Raw genomic sequence first — 26869 nt, forward strand, 5'->3', positions numbered from 1 at the left:
TGTATATGTGTAAAATAGCATCAGATTTCTATATTGAGATTTATCCCATTTTTGGTAATGGCTGCTTGGTATCCTATGGTAGGGATGTATCCTAATTCATATAATTGTTTATTAATGAGGACTAACTTAATAATTTCTATGGCTAATGAAATGTCTTTTTTAAAAAAAAGATTATATTTATTTATTCGAGAGAGAGAGACAGAGATAGTGAAAGAGAACATGAGTGGGGAGGGGAGGGAGAAGCAGACTTCCCAATGAGCAGGAAGCTCGACGTGAGGCTCGATCTCAGGACCCAGAGATCATGACCTGAGTTGAAGGCGGATACTTAACCCACTGAGCCACCCAGGTGCCCCAATGAAATGTCTTAATAGATTTTCACCTATACCTCTCTATCTTGTCCATATGACATCATGTACATGTATCAATACTAGTGTACAGAGAGAACAAATCTTGTCCTTATCAGCCCCTGCTTCACCCCACTCCTGCTTGCTTCTTAAGAGTATTACCACATTTGCCCCCATTTTTAGAGGCAATAAGAGACGTTAGGGAGTTGTTAAAGTATTCAACTTCACTAGCCATCATTCTGATATGAATATAAAAGAAAAGGACAGAAGAGAACTAGCATCCACATGCACAGGGTGCTTAGACACTGTGCTATCATTTATATATCGATTTCACTAAAACCTCATGAAATATGTAATTATTTGGCTCCTTGTGGTGAAATCCTCTTCATGGACTTTAAGTACCTCCCTGCTTCAACACCCACCATATATACTCACCATGTAATTTCTTTTTCTTTTTTTCTAGAAAGCAGATAGTTAACAGGCTGTGATGATTGCTGCTTTCCTTAGTGAAGATACTATAAAGGTCTATGTGCCCTTTCCCAGAAGATAGACCATGCATAGTAAAAAAGAAAAAAGAATATGCAATATTTGCAAATTCTCTGGGAATAGGGTTTAAGTACGTTAATTTGCTTTTCATATCTCTATTAAGAGCAGAACAAAAAATAAATACATCCCAAATGATGATAGACAGAGGTATGACTGGCTGTCTCCGTTGGTCCACCATTTTCACTCAGGGATCTATTCAAGAGGCAAAATATTCTCTGCCTACAAAGCAGTTGCTAGGTCATGTCTCAAGCGTCTGAGGGCTGTAGGCAAACTCCTCTGAGTCCTTCTTTCTGACCAAGTGAACCGTTGCAGTTCAGAGGCTTGGGACTGCTAGACAGCAAACTGTTCTAACTTTGGCATACAGATGGGAACATGGAGGGTAATATCTGAATTTTTATAGCATTTTCTTGGATGAGAAATAAAGAAGGAGAAAATCTTCTTGACTGATTTCTGGCTCCTAGATTCCTACCACTCTCTTCTCTCTGCACTAAAAGAAATAAAGTAAGGCTCAGTCTGGACAGAGCACCATCTCCAATCCAGGCAGGTACTCAGCTAATATTGCCATTTCAATATTGCAAACGAGCAAACAGAGACTCTGAGAGCTTAGGGAACTCGACCCCAAGAACTGAGAAAGCACACGGACCTCAGGGCTCACAGTCTACCTGTTCGGATTGAACCAAGTGATCTCTTGGGACTACATAGCATTTAAAATATATGATCTAAACAGAGCTGAAGCCAAATGATACACATCCAGAAGAGCCTTCCTTCCATCTGAACACCTCAAATGCTTTCTCTGGACAACCTAAAAATTGATTCTTACTCTATAGCCCTTCAGCTGACAAAGAGTTTGGGGAGTGCTGGAGAGAGCTTTCTGCTGAAGAATTTGTTTGCACCAGGTCTTTCTGCAGATGAAGGTGGCAGAGGATAAAGTTTCTGTCAGACAGGTATTCTAACGGGATTTGTTTTCTATGTCTCTGTGGGTTCCTGGACGTTGTACAGAACCAGGAAAGGGGAAATGAAGCTGCTCTGCAAACTGTTGGGAAACAGCATATCCATGCCTCGATGGGAAGGCTGTACCTATTAGGTTACATTCGTGACAAGTTTACCTTTCCTTTTATCAAATCAGATCATCCCCTCAAGAATTATTATCAATTATTGGAAGATGTGTGTGTTTTCTGACAGTCCATGCACTCACCCACTAAATATTTACTGAGTGCCAACTATGCCTCAAACACTGATGCCATTGCTGGGAATAAAGTAGTGAACAAAAAAGACCAAAATTCTTACCTTGTGTAGGTTTTTTTTTTTTTTTTTTTCATTCTTGTGGGGGAAGAGAATCAAAGCAGTAATTAAGTAACGCAAGTGGTGTGTCAGATTCCCAAGGATTACAATGGAGAAAAACAAAGCGGAGAAGGGCAAAAGTGAGTGCAGGGTAGGGTAGCGGAGGATGCAATTTTAAATAGAATAAGAGGAGGTGACATTTGTGAGGGTGGAGTGTTCCAGTAGCAGAGCAGCAGATGCAAAGGCCGCCAGGAAAGGCAGGGTGGCTGGAGAGGCTGAAGCCGGAGTACAAGTGAGAGAGAAGGCCCAACAGATAAGGGAGGGCCAGGACAGGAGGTGCCTCAGAGGATGCTAGAAGGCCTGTAGCTTTTATTTTGAGTGGGATGGAGGCACCGCAGGGATTCCAGCAGAGGGATAAGATCTGACTTATTTTGTAATGGGATCGCTCTGGCCAATCTGTTGAAAATCAGCTGTGGGGAGGCCCTTTGGAAAGGATTGCAGTGATCCAGGGGAAAACTGATGATACGTTGCTTCAGATTAATGTGGTGGAGGGAGCAAGAAATGGTTTAATTCTGGTTATATTTACTGATCTATTGAATGTGGGATATGAGAGAGGGGGAGTCACGAGGACACCTACATTTTTGGTCTGAACAATTAGAAGGATGCAGTTAACTATTGGGGCAATCAGAAGCTCAGTTTTAAACATGCTAAGTTTGAGATGCCAACTAGATATTTAAATGACAATCTATGAGTGTATCCCTAGCTTCTACCCACTAGGTGCCAGCAGTGTCCCCCACCCCAGTGTGGCAACCAAAAATTTCTTTGGACGTTGCCAGATATCCCCTTCGAGGTACCGAATGTCCCTAGTTGAGAACCACTGGCAGAAGGAAATTCTCCACTCTGGACTGGGTCGGGAGCAGCCCCTCTGTCAGCAGTTTGCTGGTGGGGCTGAGCACTGGGGTAGGCAGGCCGAGGCTCTGCACTACACACACCTTGCTTGAGCATGCTGGGGTCCCTCTGCGGCCTGGCTGTGGCATCTCCTGCCTGGTTGAATCGTTGACCTGCCTCTTCCACAAGGGTCTCTCCTTGGCTCATCCCTGCCTAGGAGGTGATTGCCTTATGGGCTTGTGTATATATACCTCTCTGGCCTGCATTTTCTATGTTCCCTCTGGTGTCCAGGAAAGAAAGCAAAGGACAGGCCTTTGGTGGTTGTGTCCACTGATTTTGTGCCTATTACTAAGCAAACAGCAAGTGTAGGCAGTTGTTAAACCTCAGGGGAAAATGTCATACAGCTGGATTTGATTTGCTCTCTGATCACAATAAGCAGGTCAAGGAGTTGATGGATATTTCTTGGTGGAAAAACATTCTACCACCAGTCGATCAAAAAGCATTTAATGAATTCCTAATCTAAATTAGCTTAGCACAAATATGACATTTCCCACAACCCCAGATGAGGCATTTCCATATACCAATGTAGAGGCAGTAATTTGGAACTTAATATTAAGTGTTTTGTATCTTTTTTATCTCTCTGATTTTCCACCCCCTTGATGGGCTTGGATTAATTCAGAAAGCCTGGTGTGTCTCTTGGATCTTGTGTGTTTCAGTACATTCTACTGGAATGTTTTCTTTCAGACATTTATGTCTGCCAAGTCGGTGACATTTCTCTCATGATGCGTGTCTCTACAAGTCACCAAATGCTCTCATTTAAGCTGGAGCTAAATTTCTGCATTGACTAATTCAGCTTTATGCACCAGATCCCACTGGGGTTGTGCTCAGAGCGTGGACTCAGGAGTGGCTGCTGCGAGGGCAGGGAGATGTCTGCAAAGAAAGACATGCAGACTTTTACCGGTTTGTTGTCTGACGGAAATTCACCAGGACAAGCTAATCCTAATTCAGGACATGTTATGATTTTGTGAGAGAATTGCTGCTCAGCCTTCCACTTGTGATTTATTAGTAAGTGATCTCCTGGAGGGTGAAAGGGCCAGGATATCATTTGGTTGGCAACTTTAAGCGCCTCGGAATTTTTTCCCATATCCATTTTCTGGCTTTCTTTCTAAATTATTTCTCTATAGAAGGTTTTCCTTATAGTCACCATTTGAGTTATGCAGGATACTACATGATTTATTATATGCTTCTATATGATTACAGAGTCATGAGGCTCTGATAAAACTTTAAATATAGCAACTCTGGAGAATTTTCTTTTTAAGGATCATATTTGGTAATAGGAGTTTTTCAGGAACAGCCACTGTCCCAGCTATGTCTACATACTTTCCCTCATGTCTGCTTGCCATGATAAAGTTTGATAAAACTACCCACTTTTCCTAGCCTCCCTTGAAACTAGACCTTGTTCAGGCCAATGAATTGGTAAAAGAGGTGTACTGGGCGGCAGGGTTTCTGGGAAGGGTTTTTCCACATTGATAATAAGAGAGTGGTGTATAAGAACAGTGCTTTCTAACGGCCCTGACTACCCACCTGCTTCCTGGCCTTTACCTACAGCCAGGTGGGATGACTGTAGCTATGGCAGCCATCTTGTGGCCACGAGGGAAAGATCTCTCCTCAAGAGAATTGCAGGGATGCCAGATCCAGCACTTGGACATAATTTGGAAACCCAGCTAAGAGGGGCTCAAACCCTTAGGATATTTATTGTTGCCTTGGTTATGGGTGTTTCTGGTGGTGTTTTGGTAATCTACAGCTAAAAGCAATTCAACCGCAACTAAAATTCACTCACCAAAGTTCACACGCTCGTTAAGAGAGTTAATGCAGGAGCCTAGGAATGCTCTCTAGCAGAACTCTGTATATGTAGCTTGTAAAGTTAAAGAAACGCAAGATACATCTACAGCTGAACAGTAAGTATGTCTCTTCGTATAGGAAGAGACATAATTTCAAATTATGTTTAATGTAAGAATCTTTAAAATTGACCAAATCCAGCAAACAAGACAGCAAAAGTAAGGTTGACAGTAGGTTCTAAAGATGAAAATATCTATATAACATTTAAGTCTGGATTAAGGCAAGCTATGCAGAGGCTCTGAAATCCCATATCTGTGATTTCAATGACCTATTAACAATTTTATTTGTCCCTAGCCCTTACACCCTGGAGTCTCCTTTGGATTCTTTGCCACCTTGAAGTCAAGCTGTGAGTGAGTGCATCCTCTTATTATCTACAAAAGAAACGGTGTAAATTGGAAGCAGTTCCCCAGTGCTCTGAGCCACGTTCATCCACTTCCCTTTGGCTTTCTACTCAAGTCTAGCAGTACTGAAAAGGCAGCTTCTCTAGCATTCCGAGCATTCTTGAACAGACTTGGCCTTTGTTCACCATTGCTCCTACATTAAGGGCAAACATTAAGTTGGTAAAAGGTCTAGGTGTGCAATGGCATTTTAAATATAATTCTTTGAGATACAGACTCTTGTAGGATCTGGAAATCAAAATTATACTTGGACTGGCAGCGTATATGCAGTAAGATTCATCTCAATGTAATTTTAAAGAGCTGAGATCCTAAGCTGCCCGAGTCAGCCTTTGAAAGAAAAAGATGAGCTCAGTATGCCACGGCTGTGCTACTCCAGCGATCACAAGATGCTCAAATATGCTAACTCCGAGCGGGGTAATGCACTGTGACATGTTCGGAAGAAGAATTGAATTCCATGAGACAAGAAAACCATTGATACAGGCTTTTTTATGCAAGTTGATTAATAAACTTCTCAAAGGATGATACTAACATCAACTGCTTTCTCTAGAATAATGTACAACAGGAGGTCGAGAACTTCTCAGCGGACAGCTGGCAGTAGAATTGATCATCGGAAGGGAGCTGGCTCTGGCAGACAGAGCCCTCCAAGATGTCTCTTGGGGAGGAAGGTGAGAGCTGGTGGGCTTGCTTGTCCACTGGTTCCTCCGAGGCCAAGGGAAATGGCAGACTGCTCCCCTTGAGGCATTTCTGTGCTGTTGTAGAAGGGTGTGAGAGGAAGGGGGAGACAAGAGAGAGGCAGGAGGACATGGCTGGAGGGCTTCTGAAGGGCAAGGGTGTCTTGTTGAACTTGACATTCCTTGTGATATAAACTCTTCTTTGGACTCCCTCTGGAAGTCTTCAGTGCAATCTAGTAAACACCAAATCTACTCACTGTGAGTGGAGCTTTTTGTGGAATTTGAGGAAGGGACTGCATTTTAGGTCCGGATTTGCTGACTAGAGATGACATCCCTGGGATAGCAAGGTGATTCAAAGACTGAAGAAAGGATGGGAGCCAGAGGGGAGCAGAAGAAGTAAAAGCACACTCCGTCCCCAGCACCATTTTTTGGAAATGTTTGGAAATCGTGGGAAGGGTTTGCGGATTTGCATAATACCATCTTGTTGCTTGCATCAGGACTTGTGACTCTCTCCTGGAGGGGGTGGGATGGAGCAGGTCTGGGCATCTTCCTCGGGCTCTTTTATACGCATGAGGGCTGGGCTAGTGCCCATTGGGCTCCATCCGCACCCTCCCCTCTCTGCCTTTATGCTCTCTGTCCTGGGAGGCCGGCAGTGTGGACCTTCTGGTTGGCTCTAGCTTATGGGAAGCCCAATGCAGAGCCTCTGCAGGAGGTTAGAAGAAGGGAAGAGAGTGGGGAGGCAGGGTTCCTATTCCCTGACCTCCTCCTTGTGAGGTCACTTTGGGTTAAGTTTGGCCCTGTTCTAAGATCACTGCTTTCTCTTAAGGGGACTATCTTTCTTGTCAGGTTTTAATAACCATTCTTTTCCTTCCTACCTCAGTATGAGGTAGGGTGATCCATTTTCCTGGTTTGCTGGAACTGAGAATATTCCCAGGACATAGGATTTTGAGTTCTAAAACCAAGAGGGGCAGCTTGAGTGGCTCAGTGGTTTAGCGCGGCCTGCAGTCCAGGGAGTAATCCTGGAGACCTGAGATCAAGTCCCACGTCGGGCTCCCTGCATGGAGCCCGTTTCTCCCTCTGCCTGTGTCTCTGCCTCTCTCTCGATCTGTGTCTCTATGAATAAATAAATAAAATCTTTAAAAAAAATAAATAAAACCAAGAGAGTCCTGGACAAATGGCAACAAGAGTTCACTCTAGCCCGAGGAGTGGGTAACAGCTCCTTTGCTGGTTTTAGCTTCAGGTACTAGGCTATCTCTTGTGATTCCCCTACCTCCCATCCCTACCTTTGTAAATAGTCCTTTTGTCAAACAAACACACTATCCTGGAATGATTTCATTCAAGCATCTTTTCTCTTTCCTGTTGGGTCCTTGAGTGACACACCAATTGTCCATAAACACTCATGACCATGTTCTTTCTCAGCTGTGGTTTCCTCAACTGCCAAGAGAGTTACACTAGAACATTCCTTTTTTTTTTTTTTTTAAGATTTTATTTATTTATTAATGAGACACACACACACAGAGAGAAAGACAGAGACACAGGCAGAGGGAGAAGCAGGCTCCATTCAGGGAGCCTAACGTGGGACTCGATCCCAGGACTCCAGGATGTGAATCATTTGTTTGGTGAACGTGGAAAGACTTTGGGATAGGGTAGCATTAGGTGTTCAGTTTTGGTGTAGCCTAAGATGTGAGGCAGGGAGTGAGTCTGGAGCAGGAGACGAGGCTGCATTATATAGGGTCTGGCTGACCTAAGGAGGGACCCTTTATCTTGTGGAGAACAGAAAGCCACTAAATAATGCATTGTTTTGCCATTGAGCAGGGTGCCCTAATACTTAAATATCCAGTTTCTGAAAATAAAACATGAAGAGTAGCTCTAGACAAACAACAAAAAATAATTTATGTTCAGCAAACTTTCTGAAGTCTCGCTCATGTAGTGGAACTTTAGCTCTGTTTTTATCTATATGAAATAATCATTTGATGCCACTGTCAGGAAAATGTTATCAAACTCCACCCAAAACCCTTCTCTGAAGGAAAAATAGCAAACACCAGCTTGATAGGTTTGCCTTGACTGTCTTCATTAATTTAATTCAATGTTAAAAAAAAATTTAATTCAATGTTCATTTTGCTTCACCTAAATTTTGAAGTTTTGAGGACAAAAACTATGTCTTAATATTGTATCACCAGCAAGGAAGACATTGTTTGGCACATGAAGGGGGTCAATAAATGTCTGTCCAAAGGGGAAAAAAACAACAACAACAACCTTTCACTGAGTCCCCATCAAGCAGTAAGCATTTATTGCACTGAAGCAAAGAAATCGAGTAACTAAATACAAAGTTTCTGTCCCCATTACAGCAAAGGTCACCAGTGGACCTTGAATTAAACAAATGAACCGTAAAAGTACATTTTGATTCTTTTAGAGAAATTAGAAGGTGGATTGGGTATCAGATGAAAAGAGAGATTATTATTTTGTTAGATGTAATAACAGTGTTGTGGTTGTGTGACAAAATACTTTTTTTAAAAAAATGTAATGTTAAGGTTGTAAGTATTTAGGGCTGAAATAACATAATGTCAGGCACTTACATTAACATATTATCTCTCTGCCTGAACAAGAAAAACAAACCAAAAAATTAAAAATCAATGCCAAAACAATAAAGAAAGAAAAAAGAAGGGATTAAAAGGAGGGAAAGGAAGAAGGAAGGAAGGAGGCAGAGAAGGAAGAAGTTAGTTTCAGTTGGGAGAAGCTGCTCAACTGGAAAACACAGCCTTCCCAAGGTTATACATAGTAGGAAGTAAATCTGCTTTGTGACAGGCATGAAATAAAAGCATAATCACAGGGGTGTAGAACCCAGGAAGAAGGAAATGGGGAGGAGTAAATTTTGAGTGAGGTTTCTTAAGCTTATGACAAAAGCCCATTTCAAGTTGAAGTCACCTATTTCTTTCCTATTCTCTACATGAGTAGCACAATGCTTCTGGTTTCCTTTCCAAGTCTAGTATCATTTAGAAGAAATACAATGGAGTAAGACACTACCTTGTGACCACTTGGCTATCAATGATCCTGGCAACTGCCTAAAAACGATGCTCATTAGGGACTAACTGTGGCCTTGGCTACTGATAATAACAGTATTCTTTCTTTCACTAATTCATCAAAATCTTGCCGAGTATTTACTATGCCATGAGTGATGCATTAGACATGGAAGCAGAAAATATGGCAAAGTTCCTGCTTTCATGATGCTTACATGCTAGCAGACATTTGGTGAGTAGGGTTTCAGTTTACAAAGAACTTACAGGGATGCCTGGGTGGCTCAATGGTTGAGTGTCTGCCTTCGACTCAGGGCACGATCCTGGTGTCCTGGGATTGAGTCCCACATCAGGCTCCTTGCATGGAGCCTGCTTCTCCCTCGGCCTATGTCTCTGCCTCTCTCTGGGTCTCTAATAAATAAATAAATAAATAAATAAATAAATAAATAAATAAAATCTTAAAAAAAAAAAACCAACAAAACAAAGAGCTCACATGTATGTGACTATTTTTCTTGGCTTTGATCTTGGCAACAATCTGATCAGATTAGCCACTGTTTAAAACGACCCTCCTGTTGGGGCCCCTGTGTGGCTCAGACTCTTGATTTCACCTCAGGTCATGATCTCAGGGTGGTGGGATGAGGGCCCATGTGAGTCCAGGCTCCAGCTCCTGGTCGAGCCTGGGTGGAGTCCCATGTAGTGTTCCGAACTCAGCGTGGTGTCTGCTTATCTCTCTCTCTCTGCTCCTCTCATCACTCATCCTTGCTCTCTCTCTATCTCTAAAATAAATAAATGAAATCTTTTAAACAAACAACAAAAAAAAACTTCCTTTTAAACGAAAGGTTCAGGCTGTCCCATGACTTGCCCAAGGTTATGTCACCTGTACATAGCAGCAATATGATTTGAACATGGATCTTCTCACCTGGAGTCTAGCATGCCCCCCAGCACGCCACAGTCTGCTCTCTCTTGCCTTGCTTCTGTTAACCTGAAGGAAATGCAGATATGACGCGCGTGCTCTGCCTAATGAGGAACGTCTGGAATGAGGTGAGCAGTGACAGCTCTTTGGACATAAGCAAGTGTTCCACTTAGAGCTAATCTGGGGTGCAGATCTGAGGGTGGCTCTGCTAAGTACAAGCACACTGTGACACTTCAGGGGAGATTTTCTGTTACCAGCTAATTATCACTTAAATTTGTCAAGAAGGGAAAAAGAGCCTCTCACATTTTATATTAAAATACGAAAACCTTTGGAAAAAATGAAGAAGTTCGAGGGTGATTTGCTCCTCTTCTCTCTCCACGGGTGGCCCCAGTCAGACCTGAAACAAGTGGTGGCAGGAGGGCTGTCAGTGTGGTGGCCCTGGGGCGCTCCACAGGGTGGCAATCCCTGGACGCGATTTCACACCAAATAAGATGCAAACAACACAGACCAGAGCCTGGGAAGGAAACAGAGAGGATGGAAATGAAAGATGGATCTCAAAGCAATTAACTAGAAATGATTTTTACCCAGAAGGGTTGCTGAAGCAGAGAGAATGAAGCCAGACTCAAAAGACCGCATAAAAAATATGATTCCATTTATATGAAATATCCAGAACAGACAAATCCCTAGAGATAGATACAAAACAGATTACTGGTTGCCAGGGGCTGGGAAGGCAGGGAGGGAGGATAGGGAGGGACTGCTTAATGGGTACAGATTTCCTTTTAGGGTAATGAAAATGTTCTGGAACTAGGCAGTGGTTATGTTGCACAGCATTGTGAATGGACTGTCATCAATGGTAAAAATTTTCAAAGATTTTATTTATTTATTGGGGGGGGGGGACAAGTGGAGTGAAGGGCAGAGGGAGAAGCAGACTCCCTGCAGAGCAGTGGGGCTTGATCCAGGACCTGAGCCGAAGGCAGATGCTAAACTGACTGAGCCACCCAGACGCCCCACTAATGGTGATTTTTGTTAGGTGTATTTTACCACAATAAAGAAAAACACATACACGCATTATAAAAAAATTATCTTACTGGTTGGTTAATACCAACTTCAATCTCTAAGGTACTTTTGCAACATTCTTGATGGGTGGTCATCCAGATTGTACACCCTCATGGAGAAGAAAATTGCTCGAAAGTAAATGTATTTTATTTTTTGGAAGTCCTAATTGTTAGCAAACTCCCTGTTAAAGTGAATTGAAATCTATATTCTTGAGACAGACAGAGAGAGAGACAGAGAGAGAGGGAGAGAGGGAGAGAAGGGGCAGCTTTCTGAGTGATTAGGATGAAATTCAGATATCTCCCACATTTATATTTGTGCCTTAAGCGAGCGGGCAATTCTGGTCAAGGGGCAACAGTCCTGCAAGGACAGCTGCATCCAGTCGGGGCCACTCTCAAGGGGGGCTGCTGCATCTCCCTGAGCATGTGACACTAAGGGGCTTGTGTGGAATTCAGGAGTTATGTCTGGGATCATTCCAGAACTTGGAATAATAAATTATTCAAAATCTAGCCTTAATGATCACTGCAATAGAGGGACAGGAATCTAGAAAACTTCTCAGAATTTTCTTTTTGAAGAAATATACCGCTATGCTCATCTTAAAATGAGAAAACCTTGTTGGGGGCAGGGGGAGCGGGTGGGAGAGAAATGCAAGAGAGAAATCACATTGCCAGAAATGTTCTGTGTTTTATAAATGGATACACAATCAAATGTCTTTTTTTTTGTTGTTCTGATTTTTTTTTTTAATCAACAAGAATGAAGAATGTTTGTTTATATATCACTGTAAAATCCAGGTGACCTGGACAGTATTATATGTACATATCTATTCTAATTAAAATTAACGATCACAGGATTGCATTCCTTTTTTCCCCCTTTGTTTTTTTTTTCTTTTTTTTTTTTTATTGGTGTTCAATTTACTAACATACAGAATAACACCCAGTGCCCGTCACCCATTCACTCCCACCCCCCGCCCTCCTCCCCTTCTACCACCCCTAGTTCGTTTCCCAGAGTTAGCAGTCTTTACGTTCTGTCTCCCTTTCTGATATTTCCCACACATTTCTTCTCCCTTCCCTTATTTTCCCTTTCACTATTATTTATATTCCCCAAATAAATGAGAACATATAATGTTTGTCCTTCTCCGACTGGCTTACTTCACTCAGCATAATACCCTCCAGTTCCATCCACGTTGAAGCAAATGGTGGGTATTTGTCATTTCTAATAGCTGAGGAATATTCCATTGTATACATAAACCACATCTTCTTTATCCATTCATCTTTCGTTGGACACCGAGGCTCCTTCCACAGTTTGGCTATCGTGGCCATTGCTGCTAGAAACATCGGGGTGCAGGTGTCCCGGCGTTTCACTGCATCTGTATCTTTGGGGTAAATCCCCAACAGTGCAATTGCTGGGTCGTAGGGCAGGTCTATTTTTAACTGTTTGAGGAACCTCCACACAGTTTTCCAGAGTGGCTGCACCAGTTCACAGTCCCACCAACAGTGTAAGAGGGTTCCCTTTTCTCCGCATCCTCTCCAACATTTGTTGTTTCCTGCCTTGTTAATTTTCCCCATTCTCACTGGTGTGAGGTGGTATCTCATTGTAGTTTTCATTTGTATTTCCCTGATGGCAAGTGATGCAGAGCATTTTCTCATATGCATGTTGGCCATGTCTATGTCTTCCTCTGTGAGATTTCTGTTCATGTCTTTTGCCCATTTCATGATTGGACTGTTTGTTTCTTTGGTGTTGAGTTTACTAAGTTCTTTATAGATCTTGGAAACTAGCCCTTTATCTGATATGTCATTTGCAAATATCTTCTCCCATTCTGTAGGTTGTCTTTGAGTTTTGTTGACTGTATCCTTTGCTGTGCAAAAGCTTCTTATCTTGATGAAGTCCCAATAGTTCATTTTGCTTTTGTTTCTTTTGCCTTCGTGGATGTATCTTGCAAGAAGTTACTATGGCCGAGTTCAAAAAGGGTGTTGCCTGTGTTCTCCTCTAGGATTTTGATGGAATCTTGTCTCACATTTAGATCTTTCATCCATTTTGAGTTTATCTTTGTGTATGGTGCAAGAGAGTGGTCTAGTTTCATTCTTCTGCATGTGGATGTCCTCAAATGTCTTTTTGAAATGAAGCCCCCAAGGGCTTTGATTTATAGAGGATTATCCACGTTTCCAAAACATGTCTACTGCGTAAATCCAAGTACATCTGTGCTTTTCCCTTGATTTACACGCTATAACCTGAATCGTTATATACGCATACGTGGTTTATTTATTTAAAAAAAATTTTTTTTTAATTTATTTATGATAGTCACACAGAGAGAGAGGCAGAGACACAGGCAGAGGGAGAAGCAGGCTCCATGCACCGGGAGCCGGATGTGGGATTCGATCCCGGGTCTCCAGGATCGCGCCCTGGGCCAAAGGCAGGCGCTAAACCGCTGCGCCACCCAGGGATCCCACATACGTGGTTTAATATTAGGAGAGATTAATACCTCAGAAATTCTTCTGCATTTGGATTTCATAAATAGCGAGAAAGATCAACAGAAACAAGGAAGTGGTTTCCTCGGAGCCCGGGCTCGTGCAGTTCTGTTTCTGGCAGAAACAAGGGGGTCCCGGCGGATTCTGACTTCTGATTCCTACGGGGCTCGGGGCAAGGTTCCCGGGCCCCTCATCTTTGTGCATCGGCCCTCTTTCGTGCTTCTCACAGCTCATCCGCAGTGCCGTGAGTAGTTGGGGCTCCCCTTCGACCGGGGTCTTGAAGAGCTTTGTGGTGGCACAAAGAAAAAAATGTGAATTTTTGTCCCTGGGAACTAGCAATGTTTTGTTCTCAAAGCTCTGCTCTTAGACGGTTCCCAGCAAAGGCACGTACTTACCTTTTATCGTCATTGTAGCGGAAAAATACCCGCCTGAGGATGTGGGCTGCTGACAGCTGGGGGAGCCTGCCCACCTTTAGCGTGTAGTGACGACGTTGGAAGCGCTCTGCAACCCATACTCGGATCTGACTCAATGTGGGGAGAAGCCAGAAATACCAGGGCAATTCAGGCAAAACAGGAGAGCAGCGAGGGAGAGGCCAGAGGAAAGGAACCTTGGTTTGTTAGACCTCGGGAGGAGACATAACCAGGTGAAGTCACAAAGGACATGAAAAACCTCTCTCTCTCCGGAAAGTGGTGAAAGCGGGGTAAAGAAAGATCCACGCCAAGCTCCTATTCATTGGAGCTTTGAGGCCTATGATTTTCTCCAAGGGTGGGAGGGGCAGGTAGTTTGCGATGAAGGAGAGGCCCAGAACACACTGGCAGGGTGAAAACTTTGCTTCTCCCTCCCTCGCTCCCTCCCTGTGGATTTATTAGGCAGGCAGGCAGGCAAATCGTGGTGCAAAGAATAGATTTGCTGGAATAACAGCTGGGTAAATGGCACATTATGCAATTTTGCAAGCACACGCGGATCTGCAGTCGCACAGAACTGAGATGGTATGAGGCAAAGGGCTCTGCTGTGCCAGATTTGGGCTGAGCCTTCCCCTTGCCCCTTTGCTCGGGGAAGGGTTTTGATTTGCAGGTCGTCCTGCAGCCTGCAGTTCTGGGCTGTGCCATCCCTAGCGCAGAGGTGGTGTTTACTCCTCCGTGTGAAGAGGACGTTTTAACTCTCCATCTTCCCCTCCAGCGCGCAGTATTGATTTTCTGCTGTAAAGAGACAGAAAGACCTTTCTTCAAAGCACCTTTGGAGGCAGAGCTGGCTGTGGACTGAGCTTTGTGAGCAAGGACCTGCGTTCAGGGAACGCAGAATCTCTAAGTCACAAATTGTGTTTGTGCGACTTACTAGTCACAAGTTGGTGTTTGGCTGTGAGTTGTTCAAGGAAGAGCCAACAGACTGACGCTGCTTCAGCACTTGGTTCGTCTAAACAAGTCTGGATAATTAGCCTGGCTAATTAATGCCTATGTCAACTGCACCGTTGGAGCTGACATATTTTGAAGGTGGTGCCAGTTCAAAAATACAGAAATCACTGCTCTCTGAGACTGGGCATAAAGGATATCCCATGGGATTGCACCTTGAATATGCAAATGCTCTGCTTTTGAAATGTGATTTGCAAAAATTAGTATTTGAAAATTCTCCAATCTGGAATTGTTTTTTACAGAAGTTTATGAAAACTCTGATCCTGCATTGCAGGCATGAAGCACTTACCAGTAGCATCTCGTAAAGGGAAAAAAGAAAAGTTAACAGAGCTATCGCTTGCTCTAAAAAAAAAAATCCCAGTATGTAGTATGTAGTATGTTGAATTTGTAGTCTTGATAAAGCAGAGAATTAGTCTTTTATTACTTTGAAATTAAATGCTCAGGTTCAATGGCTCCCCATTGCTTGACAAATTAAGCACAGAGTCCCTTGCCTGGGTTTCAAAAGGCCTTGAACAGCATATACTCGACATCTACATGCCAAGTGTGAGATTGCAATGTGTTTTTATTAAATATAAATACCATAAAATAGAGTATGAGAAATTCCTGAGGGCTGGCGTGGGAGGAAAAAACAGAACGCATGGACTACAGGAGAACTGATTCTTCGATTCATTGATCCATTTGAGCTATGTTTCCTGAGAAGTAACTGATGGAAATGCATGGCTAATTACTCAAAACAACAGCAAAATGTCATTAATTGGTAGCTAGAGGTGAACATACTAATTTACTTTGGTGTACTCTCTCTCCGTTTTGGAAAGGATTAACTTAGTGGTGCCTTTTAGTTAGGCAGATGTGTGGCTAATTTGGATAGGGACCAAGGAGGTCTCTTGGAGGAAGGGAATAGGTACCTTTGCACTTGAGGTTTGGTGCTCTATAACATGTTCGGTGGATTGAAGTGACCGTAATTGAGGACAGCTGTTTACAAATGAAGTCTTCAAGAAGAAACTGACTTTGAGGAGGAGGATAGTCTAGAGTGGTGGCCAAGGCCAGCATCCTCATTACAAATAGACACAGGGCATCAGGGCATGGCAGATGCTAGCACACCTCTAGGCCAAGGAGGAGCGTGTGCGTGTGTGTGTGTGCGTGTGTGTATATGTGTGTGTGTGTGTGTGTGTAAACATAGAGAGGGAGGAAGAGAGAGAGAGAGAGAGAGAGAGAGAAATTTATTTTAAGGAATTAGTTCACATGATTATGGAGGTTTGGCAACTCCCAAATCTGCAGGGCAGGCAGGCAGACTGGAAATTTAGATAAAAGTTGATGTTTCAAATTTTGAGATCAAAATCCACACAGGGGGCAGCCCCAGTGGCTCAGCGGTTTAGCGCTGCCTTCAGCCCAGGGCGTGATCCTGGAGACCCGGGATCGAGTCCCACGTCGGGCTCCCTGCGTGGAGCCTGCTTCTCCCTCTGCCTGTGTCTCTGCCTCTCTCTCTCTCTCTCTCTTTCATGAATAAATAAATAAATAAATAAATAAATAAATAAATAAATAAAATCTTCAAAATCCACACAGTTAGGTCAGCAGACTGGAAACTCAGGAAGGACTTTCATGTCGTAAAATCCTGGGGTAGAATTCCTTCTTCCTTGGGATTCCTTGGGCTTTGCTCGGAAGGCCTTCAATCGATTGGTGGGTAGGGTGATGCCTACCTACATCATGGGGGTGGGGGTGGGGGGCGGAGTAATCTTTATTTAAAATCAGCAGATTATAAATGTTCAGCACATGTACAACATCTCTTCACAGCAATACCTAGATTAGTATTTGACTAAGCAACTGAGCATCTACCAAACCAAGCCATGTTGACCTCTAAAATCAACTGTCACCCTGGGAAACAGGACAGGCTGGTTATCAAACATAGGAATTTCCAATGTGGTAGTGGAGTAATAAATTTATTACAAAATTAAGGTACTAAGCAGTATGTAGTATGTGTCATAAAAGGAGTACAAACAAAGTGATGTAGGGGTTCTGAGGAGTGGAAGTTTATACACATTTGTGGTGACCCAGACAAGGACGTTATAGTTAGAAAGTAAGGCCAGAATATTTGAGAAGAAAGTTGAATTGGCAAAGCACAGCATAGCAGAGGCATGTAGGAAGCACTAGAGACTGGAACACTCTGGATATTGAGAATTAAATGGAGGGGAGGATTATTGAAGTTTTTGAGTATAGGAGTGACATAAATACAGTGGCTATAAACAGGATAGATTGGTATGTAAATACTTTTGAAAGTGATGTTGAAAAACAAAAGCAGCTTGGTTGATTAGCAACAGAATAAGAACCTCTATGGATTTATCTTGAGTGATGAGTGATGCACTCCCCCTGCAGTGATCCTGCAACCCCTGTAAAAGACAACACGAGGAAGACCAACAGATATGTGTATATGTGTGCATCTGTGTGCATGCACAGGTGTGTGAGCGTCAAGAATCTGGACAGGGGATGCCTGGGTGGCTCAGAGGTTGAGTGTCTGCCTTCAGCTCAGGGCAGGATCCTGGGTCCCAGGATCGAGACCCGCATTGGGCCCCCCTTGGGGAGCCTGCTTCATCCTCTGCCTGTGTCTCTGCTTCTCTCGCAAATAAATAAATAACATCTTTAAAAAAAAAAAAAGGAATCTGGACAGGGTTGGTTTGCATTTTTGAACCGTTACTCTGGCCACTACACTGGATGTAGCTGGGAAAGAGCAAGACTGGCCCACCACATTGGATACAGTTGGGAGACAGCAAGACTGAGTTCAGAAGAGAAGAAATGTTATGGGATTTCAGGGTCATGGTAGAGAGCAGCTCAAAGAAGACTCCGCAGAAACTGCCTTTATGGTTGAGGGGATTCAGTAGGTAGAAGAGCACGGGCGAATGTTTGAACAAAAACAGGAGGATAAAATATACGTACAAAGAAAGCCACTTGGCCAAAGCAAATGGTTTGTGCTGGCTAGGAGAATAGGCTTGAGAGGTGTCTTGGAGATAAATGGCAAGTGGAGACTTTGTCATTTGGAATGCAGTTGCAGAGAGCCAGGGGTGTCATAGAAGGCTTGGTTTTTGAATAGGGCAGCAATGTGATTAGCACTGTGCTTCAAGGAGACTACTATAATCTTCTGGATAGATTTGAGAGAGAATTACCTGTAAACAGCTGGAAGGCTAACGGCTGTTATGCAGTGAGGAGTGGAAACCAGGGTTGAGGCTATAGCAATTGAATTAAGGGGTCCTGTTTTGAAGATATTACAGCAGTCAGACCTAGAGGACGTGACAACTAATTTGGTGTAGAGTGAACAGGAATAAAAACAGATATTACTATTTGTCGACAGTGTGAGTGAAAAACAGGAATAATGTTCACAGAAGAGAAACTGGTATGGAAGACAAGGTAATAAATTTCATCTTCAGACATTTTGAGCTTAGCATTGTGGTGGGACAATCTGGTGAAATTCTTTAGAACCAGTTATAAATATGGTCTGGAACGTAAGAAGGAGGTCAAGATAGAAATATGTATGTGATTCTAATCGCTGTCTTGGCAAGGTACGTCTGGGATAATCTTATGCCTGGAGGCTTTGCCTTGTGAATATCACTTCATATTTACAAGGACAATATGACATAGTGGGCGAAAGCTTCCGCTTTGGCTTCAGCTAGGTCCAGCCCAGCTCTTCACAGGCTCCATTAATGTTGGGAGATATTATGCCTCTCTACGATTTGGTTTTCTTTTTTTTTTTTTAATGTAAAGATTTTATTTATTTATTCACGAGAGGCACAGAGAGAGAGAGGCAGAGACACAGGCAGAGGGAGAAGCAGGCTCCCTGTAGGGAGTCCGTTGCGGGACTTGATCCCAGGATCCCGGGATCACGACCTGAACCAAAGCAGATGCTCAACTGCTGAGCCATCCAGGCGTCCTTCTCTGACTTGGTTTTCTTTGTCTGTAAGTTGGAAACAATAATATCAGGATGGTTATATTAACTAAATTAATGCACATGAAGTACCTGGCTGGATTGCTTTTGTTACATGTGGAGCTGTTAACAGAAGTGCTTTCCTCCTCTGGCCAGGTCCAAGACAATCTTCCTTCCCTGCCCATCTAAAATCTCATGTGAAACTCCTTTTCCTCTGCCAGCATGGGTTGAATTCACCTGGAATTGTGAGAAAGTGCAACCCTAACTTGCCTGTCTATGGATCTTCTTTCTTTTCCTCTGTGTCTTGGGAGATTAGTTGGTGATGTAAAGGTAGAATTGTACCCTTAGCTTGAGGATGTGCCTCTGGTTTAGGTTTACTCATATAACAGAAAAGAAGTTATCTTTTCTCTTGACAGAAGAAAAATAAGTTCTTAACCAGCAAATTCACTAGCATAGAGATGATAGCTCAAGTTGCAGGAATGGATGGCTCTGTCACTGGAATGGGGGTGGAGAGAAGAGCATCCAAAGTAGAACCTTGGGGGATTTTCTCATTTATGAGTTATAGAGAAGAAGAACTTGCTGTTGTTGTCACTAATAAGACAACTATAATTCATAACAAGGACCTTATTTCTTTTGTTCACCAGCAGTATTCATTCATTCATTCAGCAGATATTTTTCAATATCCACTATATATAAGTCACTATATAGAGCAGTGAACAAATGAGGCAAAAAATGTTGGCTTTCATGCAGCTTGGACACAGCAAGCACTTAAAAGAATACTTATTAAATGAATAAGCATGTTTGAATGGAGCCTCTGTAAAGTCTAAGCACTGTGTTTGATAGGCACTAGGAAGTTTCTGTAAAGGGATAAAGCCAGTAGGTGATACTTGGACAATAGACAGGACTTAGAGAAATGAAAAGAAGGGCAAATATTTCAAGCCGAAAGATGGATGCAAGGAAAGGGCAGAGATGGGTATTTGTTTAAAGTCTTTAAGGAATGTAAAAAGATAGTAGCTGGTGCAGTTTTGGAGAAACATCCAGCTGACTATAGGAGTGGAAAGGCAGGAAGTAGAGATAATGAGGTCAAAAATCCTGATTCTTTAGAGGTGTTCTTTATTTTGCAACATGAGGCTCCTACTTTGAGCAGGAGCTTTCTTCCATCATCTCCAAGATCGACAAATTTGACCATTACAGCATTTTATGGTCAGTAAGAAGAGAAAACTAGCATCTGTTAAGTTTCTACTAAGTGCCTGACATTAGATCAGGAACTATACATCTGTAGGACCTTTATGAATTAGCTCTACGACTTTCATGTACAATACATATTTCTCTTTTACTTAAATATGATTATGTCTGGACCAGCAAGGGTTGGTTGCTGGGGAGGAACAGGCTTCTTTCCCTCCCTTGGGGGAGTAACATAACCTCAGGATTTGCACTGTCCAGGAGGTTTGGATAGGATCTCTGGTCTTTGGTCCATTGTTATTATTTATCTTGTGTGTCTTCTTTCTTTGTCAGCTTAGTCCCTGAGCCATTGCTGAGACCTCCAACTTTGGTGTTAAAATCCCCACCCGTCCCTTAGGCACCTCCATTAGGGCTTCTGTCATCTCTGGGCGAAGGTTTCTGGCTCTGCTTCAGGCCCTGGTCTACACAGTACCTGGGAGTGGGGCCTCCTCCTGCGTTCTTTCCCTAATTCCCCTCCAAGGATCTGGTTCCGCTAGACTGGCCTGAGTGCAGGTTGTCTTTAGGGCAGCTCATGCAACAAAAGAAGTTCCTTCTTCTGTGGCCAGGAAGTCCAAGACAGAGGTTTATGGTCCTAGGACATGGGAGATAGAAAAAGTGGGGGGGGGGGGGAAGAGAAGCAAAAGTTAGACAAAAGTTAATACGCCAATGTATCATCTTGCCATATCCTCTAATCCTCCAAATCACAGCATGAGATAGGTATTGTTATTACCATTTTACAGAGGAATTAATTCATTCAATAAGTATGTATTGAGCGTCTTCTTCCCACTTTAGTGTTCTAGGCTCTGGAGGGGAAAAAAAAAAAAAAACAACAACAGTGAATAAGACAGATGAAAATTCAGTTGAAGACATTAAGCCTCTGAAAGCAAATAACATGCTTGAGATCACATACTCCAGCATGTGGAGTGGAAAAGCTAAAATTGAGCCTGGGCCTGTCTTTCTCCAAATTCCACATCATTGTATCATGTGATGCTGGTGTTGCAATGCAGGCTATTTTGCAAAATATGCTGGAACTTCCGACAGGCAAAATGTGTGATGTCAGAAGCAGTCGTAATAAACTAGCTCTCATTCACTGACTGCTTGACAAGCATCAGGTGATGTAAGAGAGGGAAGGCATGCAGTATCTCATTTAACCCTCACAAGAAACTCATGTTCTCCTTTTTCTTGGTTCAGGGACACTGAAAAGGAAATGCTACATTCCTTACCCAAATCACTAGGCTAGTGAGTGAGTGAATTTCATGCTAAATTTATTTTATTCCAATCTGGGGCTCTAAAGAGCAGTGTGCCTCATCCTGATTGTCTTGGGGTCTTGTCTTTGGGGAAAAGTAAGTTAAAACTCCTCCTTTATCCCTGCTCAGTTCTGCTTTGAGACTGAATGCCAAGCAAGCTGGCCAGGTGAGGAGACCCAGCTTCTCTTCCTTGTTCAAACTTTCCTCCCCCTGGTTATCAGCACCTACTGTTTGGGCTTTGCCAGGTTTGGATATAGGGGTCACGAAGGACACACAGGGACAAGGCAAGTTGTTTGGCTTGGGGCCTTGTGTGGTCATGAATGTCCTGTGTTAACTCTTGCTCCCAAGGGTCCTACAGAGATTCCTTGGGAATCCTCCCACTCTGAACATGGTGGCTAGAGGCCCTTTGGCTAGCCCCAGACTCTTCCTACTTAGTCTTCTCAGTTATAAGTAAAGGACTGGTCCTTGCTGCCTTCAAGCTCCAAAGGGCATGTGTTTTGTTCCCTAAATGGTTCTTTTGAAGGCCTCTCACTTGGCTTAACATGGCAAGGGGCAGGATCACTTCCTTGCCCTCTGCCACGGATGGGTGACTCAAAGGGAAGAGAAATGATCCAAACCAAAGCATTCCTTATTTCTTGCCTCTACAACCCTGAAAGAATTTCTGATTGCCTTTTACATAGTCTAGAGCTAGAGGGTGGACTAAGGTGGCAAAATGCAGTGTTTCAGTGGAATTTGAAATTATGCTGAAAACAGAACATGTGTCATTTAACATCCAGTTCGCATTGGCCCCAGAAACTTCTTAAGGAGGCACAACCCACAGGCCCTGGAATCAAATTGCCAGGTTTGAATTTTTTTTTTTTTTTTTTTACTTACTAGCTATGTGACTTAAGGCAAGTTATTAACCTTGCTGTATGTCCATTTTCTCTGCATATCTGTAAACAGGGCTTTTAAAGCCTCAACCTCCCCAGATCGCTGGAAGAATGAATGAGGCAGTACCTGTAAACCAGGGTGGAACACCTGTCACGTGGTGAATGTCCCCAAACTGTAGGCTGTTGTTATTCTCACTGCTTTCTCCTGTGCATCAACTTCACAGAAGATCGAAGATAAACACTTCTGACTGCTTCTGAGTGTGGAGCACAGGCTTTAGTAAAACTCAAACTAAAGAGGCAGGCATAAGAGAGGCCAAACATATGCAACTCCGTTTAGAGCTATGGTTTCCTTTGCTTTATGGCTGCCATGATTATCTATCTATCTATCTATCATCTATCTATCTATCTATCTATCTATCTATCTATCTGTCTATCATCTATCTATCTATCTATCTATCTATCTATCATCACCTATTTATTTTTACCTTTCAAGAAAGGATGCTGCCTAGACTGGGCTGCTATATCTCTTCCAATGTGGTTGATTTTTTTTTTTAAGATTTTATTTATTCATGAAAATCACACACAGAGAGAGGCAGAGACATAGGCGGAGGGAGAAGTAGGCACCCTGCAGGTAGCCTGATATAGGACTCGATCCCAGGACCACGGGATCACGCCCTGAGCTGAAGGCAGATGCTCAACCACTGAGCCACCCTGACATCCCCCCAGTGTGGTTTTAACTTCATTTAGGCTGGTTACAGGCAATGCGGCATGGTAGCTAAGAAGGCGGACACTGGCTCAGTCAGACCTGGGCCCTAAGCTCGGCTCTGACACTTAATAGCTATTGTGATTTTACTGAAAATTAATTTTTCTGCTCCTCCATTTCCTCACCTCAAGAACAAAGACAATAATAGTATCTACCCCCACAGAGTTACTGTGAGGATTAAAGAAGATAAGGTAGGTTTAGAACCTGGCACAAAGATTGGTTCAAAAAATGGTAGCAATAATATGGTAGATGGTGCTAAGGTTGGTTATGGACCATGGCTTAGAAGCAAAGTCTGTTTTGACTTTTGTTGTCAATGGATCCAGAGAGTTGAACCTCTCTGCTAGAAGCACGTTGGATATTACTTCGGGAGATCTTGAACACGTTAGATCATGAACATACAATCTAAAATCTGAAAAGCCGATATAACCATTGGTGGTGGTAGTTGGGGGGATTCTGATTGATATATTGAAAAAGGCTCAGGTTTCATCTAATTTCCCTGACTAGTGTTAGAAACAGTGAGTCGTCATGGGAGTTCGAGGCTTTCCTCCTAGCCTTTGCCAAATATTTTTGTCACCATTTTTTCACATTATGATCCTGTCAGTCTTAAGATTGTCATTGGGTTCCCCTTCCCCATTCCAAACCCTTGGACTATATCTGATCAATGGCCTAATCCAGGTTAGATTAGGATATTGATTTTGTATGTATTAGTTGTACGCAGTTCTTTCTACCATAACTTAACTCTTTACTTTTCAGAACATAATGGAACTGCTTTGGGACACTTGATAAGATGTAATGAGCCAGACTCTGACTCCCATTGCTCTAAGGGGGGCATGGAAGCTTTGAGAGTGTGCCTCTACTCTGTTCTGAAGAACCTGTGGCTAAGCTACTTTCTCCAAATGGTACAATCTAGGCTGGGTGCCACCAATGCTTGTTCATTCCCAATACACACTCATTTTAACCACTTTTAGCCAAGATTTACTTGAGTCCCCACCTTGTAGTTTTTACCCTGGGCTGGTCCTAGCTGAGTGGTTTACCCAAAGGACATAACAATTGTATGGTCCTGTTGCTTTGGTTTCTGGAGATCTTCCATTCAGTAGTACACTTTGAGCTGGCATTACCTCTTGCTAGTTTGCCCTCTTACAGTCACCAAAACACTGGCTGTCCAGAGCCCCCTAGTGCTTTGAGAGCCACTGCTGCTTGGGTGACCATCTCTTTCTCTTTCATAAGTTTTCTTCCTTGTGGGCTTATCTCTAGATAGAGATTATTAAAACATCAAGTCAATTAGGAGCTCATATTATTATGATTATTTGAGAGAGAGAAAGGGGGAAAGGGAGAAATAGGGAAGGAGACAGAGAGAGAGAGAGAGAGAGAGAGAGAGAGAACACAAGGGAGATCTTCTTGTCACATCAAAATTACCCGTAGAGCTTTTAAACATGCATATGTCTGGCTTCATGTTATATTGGCTTTTTCAGATTTTTCCCTCCTGGGTGCCCATTTAAGTTTGTTGACTATGAATTTTTGTTGATCTCAGTCTTTCCATTTATGTAGTTTTCTCCTCAATGAGGTATGAAGAAGGCATTGAGGTATGCTCAGCCACAGATGGGAATTTGACAGGACAGTAGATGAAGAAAGGGCTAATGAGCAAGGATATTGAGTGTGTGGACAGGGAGGTGATTGAAGATATAGCTTGAAATCCCAGTGGAAAGGGGAGGGCAGGAAAGATAGTAGTGTTGTTGAAGGTCCTGGTGAAGTCCTGGGATAGGTGTAGTCAGGCTAGTTGTACATGTAAACTGGAAAGAAAGGGATCTGTGATCAGAGTGTGATGCCTTCCTGAATCAGGATTTGGGGGGTAAACGTCAAAGAGAGGACAATAACTCAGGTAAGCAATGATCACTGTAAATGAACCTCAGATAATCTGAAAACTGAATGGTCTATCACTCACCCCAGGCTTTGATTCAGTCCTCACTTTTCCTCCAGGTTGCAGTATAGTCTCTACTTAACCTTTAATTCCTTTGTTTTCATCAGTGGTGTATAGCTTCTCACATGTCCCTTGGACTGCTGACAGAAGTTGGCATCTCTGGCTTTGAATCTTGGTGATAAAACATTTCTATCCTTCTATGTGCATTTCCTACTGCTGGCTGCTGCAGGAAACCACCCAAATGAATCTATGGCCCTCACACCACATATCAACACTGATTCTTTTAGACAGAACCCTTCATGGGTTTACCTTGGCTTCTGCAGGGAGTTGGATACCAGGTGTCTTGTCTCAGGGTCCAGTGCTTTTCCTCACACACACTGTGAGCCCATTTCTGGGAGCCTGTCTGTGACCAACGTCCCTGTTTCATACTCTGGACATGCACTCTTTAGAGCTCTATTGTTGGATTCCACAGGCTCTCCTAGACCTTCAGTCCGACAGCTGCCTTGAGAATGAGATGACCATACTTTGGGGATGGCCTGTCGCTCCTCTCTCTTAGCACTTTTCTAGCTAGGTGGTCTGACTTGAGCTCAGCCCTTGATATATTTCTGAGGATTTTTTTTGCCTATGCTATTTGGGATCAGTCAATCAATGGATTTTCCTGAACCTAAGAGTGATCAGTAAATGATTCAGGAAGCCATAGACAGGATGTTCAGTGTAGAACCAGAAGATGCAATCTTAGTTTACTACTGATGATGACTTGAGTAATTTTGCACTGACTTGACTCAGAATGAGAGTGTGCTGTGTTGTAGAATATTAATAGGGCACTGGGAAATATAGCTGAGTGTTTTTAGGCATCACTGCCACTCAGTTTACATTTGGAATCTGTGAACTTTCGGTGAAAAATGGTATTTCTCATCAGATTTCATGCAACCTTACATTTACCCAACCCTATCACTAGACCTCAGTAAAAAGACAAAGATTTCTATCACAAACACATATTCCCTAAAATCTAGAGTAATGGTAACAAGATGATAATGACAAGGAATAGAATGTGTTAACTTTCTGTTGTTCCATTTCTGTTAGACCTCTGTGAAAGAAACATCTCAAACTAAAGCACTTGTAGACAGTTAGTGTGGTAGAAAGAACACATCTTGGAATTGTGATTTGATTCTTGAATCAGAGTTTACCAGTACCAGCTGTGTCACTTAGGACATGGTTTAGTCTCTCTGAGCTCTGTCTCTTCATAGGTAAAATGGGAATGCCCAGTTGTCAAAATGCCTGCTACACAGGAGATATTTGTGGATAGTGTGGATTGGCTCTTCCACGTCCATCTGAAACTTCCTCTGGGCACCCTCTCACTTCAGAGGCTGGAAAGTTAGAAAAGATGTTGCCTAGACTCTCTTGCAGCTAATGTTCTGGATGTGTTGGGAGTTCCGTCAATTACATGCACCTAAACTAAGACTCAACTATGGAATGGAGTTAAGGAGAGAGATATTGGCAGAAAGCAAAGTGCCCATTTTGCTGACGTAGACTGTGACAGAGGCAAGGTGACAGCTGCTGGCAGCTTCCAGAGGGAGTGGCTTCCTGCAAAAGCAGTGGCATTTGCTTTCCTTATTATGTGTGATTCTGAGGACTGGAAGTTATTCCTGGAGGCTTTGTCTAAAGCTTGCTCCTCCAGCCTCCACAATTGTATAAGCCCCTTAATACTTGGTATATTTCTCTTTATGCTTAAACTAGGAATAGTGATTTCTGCTAAGACTGTAACTGAAACAAAACTGAGTAAATGGTAGTTAGTCCTTCTCCTCACTATCACTACCTATATGCTAACGTATATGTAGATTCCATATAGATTGTAGGAAATACAACAAGGAATGGGGCACAATCCCTAGGGAGCTTATTATTTTGTGGAAGAGGCACACTTAGAAGTGGATATACTTTAAAATGATCTAAGAACTGAATGCTATCACCTAATTCCTTTGAGAACCAAAGGATGGAGTAAATGACAATGTCTTTTGAATGGATCAGAAGATGACATTTTATAGAATTGAAAAGAATGAGTA

General features: G+C 42.9%; 1 long non-coding RNA gene across 1 annotated transcript; it reads right to left on the reverse strand.

The window, feature by feature from the left end:
• Nucleotides 1-19905: 19905 nt before the first annotated feature.
• LOC144282832 (uncharacterized) lies at nucleotides 19906-23096 on the reverse strand. The gene is made up of 3 exons (XR_013351244.1): nucleotides 22256-23096; nucleotides 20743-20815; nucleotides 19906-20604 (listed from the first exon to the last, which is right to left on the reverse strand). It is a non-coding gene; the product is annotated as an uncharacterized LOC144282832 (long non-coding RNA).
• Nucleotides 23097-26869: the final 3773 nt, after the last annotated feature.

Source organism: Canis aureus, chromosome 14 (genome assembly GCF_053574225.1).
Source record: "Canis aureus isolate CA01 chromosome 14, VMU_Caureus_v.1.0, whole genome shotgun sequence".
Lineage (NCBI taxonomy): Eukaryota > Metazoa > Chordata > Mammalia > Carnivora > Canidae > Canis > Canis aureus.